Here is a 9,459-nt window from a genome sequence, read left to right as displayed (position 1 = left end):
TAAATTCAACACATTGTTCAATAACTGTCCTAAGGGTGAAAATTTGGTCAACACAGCCTCTTCCAGCACGGAATCCAGCTTGTTCTTCTCTTAGTTTATTGTCAATTTTCTCATCAATTCTGTTTAAAATAACTTTACATAGGACCTTGCTTGGGATAGAAAGCAGCATAATTCCTCTCCAATTATCACAATTGTTCAAATCTCCCTTCTTAGGTAGTTTTATGATAATACCTTTAGACCAGTCAGTTGGTATCTTTTCTTGTCTCCAAATTTTATCAAAGAGATCAGTCAGAGTCCTAGCAGAAAGGTCTATGTCTGCCTTAAGCATTTCGGCAGTTATCAAGTCAGGTCCAGGTGCTTTGTCATTCTTTAGACTATGTATAGCAGCTTTAACTTCTTGAATAGTTGGTGGTCTTGTGTCTATGTCTATTTCATGTCCTGGTTCTGGTTCAGCAGTAATTTCAGGTTCAGGTCTGTTCAACACTTCTTCAAAATGCGATTTCCACCTTTCAGCAACTTCTTTTTCTGTAGTGAGTAATTTACCATCTTTAGCCTTGATAGTTTCACCACTCTTTTTGTTATATTTGCCACTTAATTGCTTGGTTATGTTGTATACTGTTTTCATGTTACCGAAGTCAGCTGCTCTCTGGGCCTTTTCAGCCATATTGTCAATGTAATCTCTCTTGTCTTTCCTTGTGCGCTTTTTGACTTCTTTGTCTTTAGCAGTATATTCAGCTCTTAAATTGCCCATGTCAGCCAAATGTTGAGCATTATGAATTTTGTTTTTAAGCTTCTTTCTCTCTTCTATTTTGTTCCATGTTTCTTCAGAGATCCAGTCCTTTTTCTCTGGTTTCTTGTGTCCTAGGATTTCCTTAGCAGTAGATTGAAAGTTTTCTTTAATTGAAGTCCATGTGATCTCAGTCTCGTCATTTAGGTCCTCTAAGACTTGAAATCTATTTCTGAGTTTTAAGACAAATTCATTCTTTATCACTGGGTCCTTTAATCTTGAAGAATCATATTGTCTACCAATCTCACTCTTTTTATCATGGCCAGTACGCTTCAGCTTTAATTTAATCTTACTGACAACTAGTTCATGGTCACTGAATATGTCGGCTCCTCTATAGCTCCTACAGTCTTGCATTGACTTGACCCATTTTCTATTGATCATAATATGGTCAATCATGTTTCTTGTTTGTCCATCAGGTGTTGTCCAGGTATATTTGTGAATGTTTTTGTGTTGGAATAATGTACCTCCTACGACCATATCATTATTTAAACAGAATTCAAGTAAAAGTTCTCCATTTTCATTTCTTGTACCTATGCCAAAGTGTCCCATTGCATTTTCCACTCCAGTCCTGTCAGTTCCTACTTTAGCATTCATATCTCCAAGAACTAGACACATGTCATGTTTGGGTACTGAGTTTCTGATTGATTGCAGTTGATCATAAAACTCTTGTTTTACTTCTTCACTTTTGTCATTTGTTGGGGCATAGCATTGGATAAGGGTCAACTTGCAGTGCCTTGATTGGAATCTAGCCTTAATTATTCTGTCTGATATAGGTTTCCAGTCTATTAGTGAATTGACATGTCGTTTTTGAATAATTATAGCAACCCCATACATATGTTGACTTTCATGACCAGAATACAGTATTAGGTGGCCATCTTTGGTTGTGGTTTGTCCTTGTCCTGTCCATCTACATTCTGCAATTCCAAGTATTCCGATATTGTAACTTGTCATTTCTTTAACTACTTGGGCTGTTTTAGTTGACTCATACATTGTTCTAACATTCCAGGTTCCTATCTTACAGCTTTGCTTAGAACTTATTGGTCCTGTCATCAAGTTGATAGCTTCCTTTCGGATTTCACCATCATCTTTCATATTCTCAGTAAACTGAGCATCAGTTCCAACAGTTCTTGTTTCATGCACACCTCTGGCTGTGTTAAAGCCATAAGTGTTTGAGGTTTTGTGGGTGGTTTCTGTAACTGTTGGAATTTTTACAGGTAGGATAGTTAGTCCTACGCAAACCTTTCATATCCCTGGAAGGAAGGGTGACTGGTAAGGGGAGGGACGTCAATATCCCCCAGTACTTCAAGAAGTACCTCCTGCCCTAACAAAAAGTCCTCTAACTTGTTAATCCAACGAATGGGAAAATGTTATTTCAAAACAGCCCCATGTCCCCCCCCCCCCCCCTCCCTGATCTAAGGGCACTTTTAATTTTTTTAAAGAACACGTGAGGAATAGTTTTTGTGAGCATTTTTTTCTAGGGGCAATTTCTCTTGGAAGGGTGGAATTACCCATCCCCAAAATAATTATAAACCTTCACTGTACCTATAAAAGTTTTCACTTTAAAGTAGAAACATAACGGTCCGACAAATCATCCTATTACTTTTATAGGACAACACAATTTTATCAAGAATTGACCTGAAAACTTTTTAATCATATGTTTATAATTAGACAATATTTATGTATAAACAAACTGTTTTTATAATTAATTTTTAACAAAATAATTCTTGGCTATTTTCTCGAAATTAAAGTATTTAACCTACTTTTTATAATTAAAATCAATAAAGATTAAATGGCTTGCCATATGACCCAAATATTCAAAATTAGCTCACGGCGAAAGAAAAAGAGTGATAAATTGGCCCTTTTAAATTTCTTTTTCTAAACAAATAGGTTTAAGTTTTTTAACTCAATCAGTCATTCGTTGGTTCAAAAACATTAAAGATTTATGTTGAATCTTGAAATCTACATATGTAGTAATCTTATTTATCATTATTTGAGACTCTACGTTAATTTATCGTCCATTGTACCATCTCTTAAGATCCTTGCTGAAGATAGTCTATAAGGACACTCACGTTCTTCAGACAACCAACCCTTTGATTGCACGACCTTTGTCTGGAAGTCCTACCTGCGTATGGTAATGAATTGCGCATGTTTTGGGCCAAGGTATTCCCCCTACTTTAACTAAATATCTTGGGGCTTATAAACATAAAATAGCCTAAAACCAACCCGAGACCTAAGGAGATCCATATCGGTTCAGTGGTTAGCGAGATCCTTCACAAAAAGCTTATTACTTTATATATTAGGATAAAAGTTTCAATAAATAAAATGCAGTTGTTAAGCGTCTTAGACTATTAATTTTAAGTACTTAAATTTAATCGAGTGTTTGATTTATAAGCTTTAACAAGACCAAAAATCTACAAAGGTCATTAAGATTTTAAAAGTTTATTTTGTTTTTGTGGTATATATGTATAGTTTTTAATCACGTTTATGTGGAAAACATCTTTGACCCCCATATAGGCGTAGTTTTTCATCTTGGTTTAAATCAGCTTGATTCTCTTGATAAAAAGTATTTAGCGCCAAAAAGTATTCTAAAAGCACATATAGAAAGAGACTTTATTGTTAAAAAAATAATCAAGGATTAAAAATATAAAAATATTAACAAACAAGGATGACAACATCCATAAAAGCGAAACTTATAAACGGTATGACAAACGAACATTAAAACCTGTTAAGTGTCAGAAATGAATAATCAGGATATAAATGTATAATTTCGGGAAAAAAATTTGTTGAAAAACTGCTTAAAATTAGGATAATGTTTAAGGAAATACTTACAATTTCATTATTTGATTACAGCGATGATTCGTTTATAATATTGTATTTTGTTATCCTAGGAATCAGTATTCCAAAATATCACATAAAAATTTGCTGTTAAAAAAATTAATAATCAACATGTTTAAAATGGACGTACGGACATTCTGGTAACGATAATAGAGTTGCTACGCTTTCCAAATCGTACCTATCTACTACAGGAATCACCATGCCGATAGGACAATTCTAATATGCCTAAATTAATAAAAAAAAAAGCTCTCCGTTCCAGACGTACGAACGTACCGTCCGACCATAATCATAGAAAAGCTTCGCTTTTAAAAATGACCAATTAAGGATTTAGACTATAAGATACATTATAAATATTTGTATTAAAGAGTGTCTTCGCTACTAAAAATTATAATTGTTAAAAGTCATGTATCTAATTTGATGCACCGCCCTATACAAATTTATTTTTAGGGTATCAGGCAAAATAACTAAAATTATACATCTATAAGTAGCAAAGCTCTTGAATGTAAAAATAAGAACAGCAAAGCAAATTATTTACTGGGTGCTTAGAGAAAATATATTGAATAGCAGCCGAGAAATAAACTAAAATTCTATCAGGTATAGCCGTTAGGGACGTACAGACTAATCCTAAGTATAGGAAAGCTTTAAAATAATTGAGTAAATTATAATAAACAGCATTAAAAGTTCATGGCTACATTAAATAAACACCCAGTGTTTATTTTATGAGTAGGTGGGTAATATAATGAGCTATTAACAATAAAAAGCATCTAACCTTTTAACAATCTTATACTTTTTAAATGCATTCTATTAATTATAAAAAAAAAACTAGCCTAAATGCTCCTAGCGTAGCTGGACAAAGTGTCTCAAAAATTAGCCTTGTGACGTCTTAAAAATGAGGGAAATGAGAGGAGAAGTTGGAAAAAAAACCTAAGGAAGAGATGGATAATACTTTATTTTTATATTGTCACATGGCTGATTTTGAGACTAAATTTAGTTGCCCCCTCACCCCCTCCCGAAAAACTATGTCCAATTTCTTTAAATCTCATAAAAAGAAATCCCATAGAATAAGCATGCATATATTATAATACCTTTTTATTAAATGTCCAGTCTAAAATAACAGGATGTATGTCTGTACGTATGTTCATAATGATCTCGCCATCGGCCAGACCATTCGTTCAACAATTTTCAAGAATATTCTCCACCGTTCCTGGCAAGGTTTTTGGCCGACAGATAGGGGAGTTCTCACACCATTCCCGAGAAGAAAAAAGTACTGAGCTGGATCTTTAAATCATTTTAGTGGTGAACCAGATCGGGGTGCGCCAAATTTCCGCGCACCCCGATCTAAATCACCATTAAAATGATTTAAAGATCCAGCTCTGATCTTGGGGCGAAACCTTTAGAGACTAGGGACGCAGCCACTAGTTTCTTACAACGCACATTTACAGTTGCATTAAAGACAAATTTGGATTGTGCAAGTGTTCATACAAGGCTGCAATTTTTGGGTAATGTCCCTTTCGTAACATCGCACCTTATGGGGCGATTCTTCGTATTTTTCTATATCCTATTTCTAGCCCCTGCGGGGGGCTCTAACCCTGCGGGGCCAATTACCTAACCCTGTGGGGCAATCACCTAACCCAATATAACCTAACTTAACCTAAAATAACCTATAAAAAGCCATTTTAAAAAATACGACGAATCGCCCCTTATGGGGCGATGTTACGAAAGGAACTATTCCCCAATTTTTTATAATTTTATCTTCTAGCATATTATTTTTTCCAACACGCGCCGTATCCGCAGATGATTTTTTACAGCCCTCGGCAAAGGCAAATGTAACACCAGAAAAAAAATCATTTTTGGCTCTTTAGAAATGTATTATTTGCTTGAATTGAAAAATAAAACTTACTATTACGGAAGATGATTAAAGTCCCTCCACAGACTATGACGTCATACGATAGAATAGCCAATGAAAGGCCAGCATAAAATTTACCATTTGTCAATTACAGTGTATACTAGCCTCTTATTGGTTATTCAATAGTATGACGTCATAATCTGAGACTTTAATCATCTTTACTATTACGGTTATGGTAGTATCTCTTAAAGTGCCTAGCGACCACACGGCCCCTTTAACACAAAATTTTTGAAAGGATGGTATCTCATACACGTATTCTTATTAGTAATCAATCCCTAGGTTATGTACAGGGTAGCCCCGCTGGTGTAAGGATTCACGTTTCCAATCTTCAATTTACTTTCGACAGCACTTTACGTCCCTAATAAGCTAATTTTCCTCTATAAAAAATGGGGGGGAGTTATGTGGTTTTTTGAGAGAAGTCACCCTGTTATTGCAATTATTCCTTTTTGGAACAAATGCAAGTGAATTTTTATTATGTAAGGCTACACTACAAAATGTAATTTATGTATTTCTCTGGCGTTTAAATTATACTTGGATGTAACACAATAAGCAAATTTATTGCTTTAAGGGCAATGTTAGTTTTTAATTACGCTGTGTCATGCAAAAGACATTAAAAAATACCTACTACTGCAATTTCAGGCTTCATTTTATGTATTATATTGTTTCATAATATTTTTTTAAAATTTATTTGAAGCAGTCTATGGTGTCTAAAAAATAGTTGACTAATGATTCAACGTTTGGTTGGTCTATGCCAATTGACGACATATTCCCTTCTATTATGACGTCAATTGAGAAAGAAAGAGTTTTTTGGAGACACTATTAATTGCTTCATTTATTATCCTGAATAATTTTCTCTGATCCTGATTATATGCTAGATAGTAATTAATTTTCCACAAACAAGGAGGATTCTTTGCACTTTTAGCGGAGTAACAAATAATTCCAAAGAAGGTGTCTTAACTTTTATTTTTATAGCTAGTCGGTGTTTTTAGTAAGTAGTAGATGTAAAATTTTCTATAGAATTTAGATATCCAATCGTTTTTTTTGTAGACCTCATATTTTTTAAGTAATTTAAGTTTTTTTTTTAAATGAAGTCAGTTTTAAGGTACTAAAACGCAACAAAAAAAAGAAGAAAATTGCCATTATAAACAAAAAAAAGTAAGATCTTTAATTTGACACCTTACTTTTTTAATTCTGTCAGGTAATTATTGAAAAATCGATACAATGAAGTGGGGGGGTGGGGGGTGGATATCAAGAAAAGCAGAATTTAGTCATTTGATAGTACTAAAACTCACGAAACCTTTTAATTTTCTTTTTTATTTCTTATTTATATATTCTTAAATCCATCATTTTGTAAACTCGGGTCTTCCATAATATTATCATTTTTATTTTCATTACTGTGGAAATTGTCTATAGTACGATGCAATACAGTATAGCTTAGAAATCTAAATCTACATAATACACTTTAGAAAATAATTGTAGAAACGGAGATATTGCATATAAGGATTATCTGTTATCTATGATACAAAGTAGAACGAGTCTGTCTGTCTGTTTGTCTGTCTGTTGGTTTGTCTGTCTGTTTGTCTGTCTGTTGGTTTGTCTGTCTGTTTGTAGCGAAGGATCTCTCTAACCGCTGAACTGATCGGGTTCTCTTTTACAGGGTTGCTTCTCCTTAGTCTCGGGAAGGTTTATAACTATTTTCTTGGGGGGTGGGACACCCCAAACCCCCCCCCCAAAAAAAAAATGAAAAATCTCCCCCCCCCAAAAAAAAAAAAAAATTTCTTTTCGTTTTAAAACTAAAATTAAAATAGTGGGGTCGACTTCCGCCCCCCCCCCCCCCCAAAAAAAAAAATGATTTTTTTTTATTTTTCTTTTAAATCTAAAATACGAAAAATTGGTTTGATGAAACCTCTTTGGGCAAAGCCCCTAGAGGCTAGGGGCGAAGCCGCTAGTACCTTAAAAGCCAGTCACAGGGACATACCCACCTCCCCCCCCCCCCCTCAACAAAGTAAGAAAAAATTCATTAAGATTTGAAACAACGCCTTTCAAAAAAATGATCATGATTAGTGGAAAACTTTATGCACCCCTCATTTTTCTGACTTGAATAATAATGAATAATGACATACAGCTGTATCTTTAATTGTGTAGCCGTTGCCATTGCCGCTGACAGAGGTACAGCCACTAACCTAATAGCGATGTTTAAATCAAATTGGCTACGCATTTAGTTAGTCATAATACTTTTATTTCTTTGATAAAAATAATTTATTTTTTGGAAGGGCCATAGCAGATTTTAGAGATCCATATTTCTAGGATAGCTGGCATTGCACTTCTGAAAAATCTTCTAAAATTCCATGTTTTATTGGCAGCACTGCTAGTGGCGACGGCTACGGATTGGGCTAAGGCTACGGATAAGACTACGGTCACGGCTACGGCAGCGGCAACGGCAACGGCTACACATTTAAAGATCCAGCTCAGGTTAATTATACAAAGTAAATTATATAAAAACTACGGCATTGCAAAGTGCGGATGGATTAGTTGTAATCTTTAATCAGAGTTTACAAACTTTCCAAACTAAACTTTAACCTAAATCTTCATTTTTATACTTTTTTATTCATATTTTTAGCCAACATGGATAACAGCATGCAAAGAAGCGAATATCAACAAATCAAACAATCGGATAAATTAATCATAACTAAACAAGGATGACAACATTCATAAAAGCGAAGCACTGAAACGGTGGGACAAACGGACATTAACACTTATATAGTGTCAGAACTGAATAATCAGAATATAAATGTATAAGAATTGTAAGTAAATTTGTTGAAAAACTGCTTGATTCAGGATATTGTTTAAGGACATATTTACATTTTTAGAACTTGATTATAGAGTTGCTTTGCTTATAACATTAAACTTTGTTGTCCCAGGAATCAACATACCAAAAATCAAATCAATCGGATGATTAAATCACATAAAAAATTTGTTATTAAAAAAGTAAAAAATCAACATGTTTAAAATGGACGTACGGACACTCTTGTTATGATTATAGAGTTGCTACGCTTTCTAAATCGTACCTAACTAGTAAAGGAATCACCATGCAAAATCGATAGGACAATTCTAACATGCCTAAATTAACGAAAAAAGCTATCCGTTTGTGACGGACGCACGGTCGGACGGACGGACGTACGGACCTACCCTAATTATAGAAAAGCTTCGCTTTTAACAGTGGCGTGCGAAGCACTTTGTCTAGGGGGGGGGCATTTTGAAGATTTTGTAAAATTTTGATTACATATACTAATTTTAAATAAGGGCGTTTTAAGGGGTGGGATTATTTGATTATGGGCCTTCTAGTTCTTATCCCTTCTTCCCCATCCCTTCCCCCATCCCTATTTTCCGTTTATATCCCCTATCTCTTCCCCCCCCCCATCTCTTCTCCCCCATCCCTTCTCCCCACCCTGCAATGACCGAAGGGAAGGGAGCTAGAAAGCATCTTCAAAAAAAAAGTACAGAATATAATTTAACCTCCCCCCCCCTCCCCACCACAAAACATTTTTTATGGGTGGTAGGGGATGTTATAAAATCTCAGCAGGAAGGATGAATAACCCCATTAAAAAAATTTGGGGGGGGGGAGATAAAAACACTAATTTTGGAAATAATTTACCAAAAATTAACCTAATATGTAAAACTGATTTTAAATATTTCTTTATTGTATGACAACAAGGATGACAACACCTTTAAGTAGCAAAGCACAAAAAATCATTAATAAGAATACAGACAAGTAGATTTAAAGAGCATCTGTTGAAATAAATATATATTTTAGGTAGAAAAAGTCACAAATCCTTTTTCCTGCATATTGTGTGATGACAGTCAAAGTAAATTACATACTGGATGCTCGAAACAGTGAGAAATTTTATTTTTTTTAATATTATAATCCACA

This window comes from Acartia tonsa, chromosome 10, assembly GCF_053477335.1.
Source record: "Acartia tonsa isolate MP-2025a chromosome 10, ASM5347733v1, whole genome shotgun sequence".
Classification (NCBI taxonomy): Eukaryota; Metazoa; Arthropoda; class Copepoda; order Calanoida; family Acartiidae; genus Acartia; species Acartia tonsa.
This window is presented reverse-complemented; position numbering follows the sequence as displayed.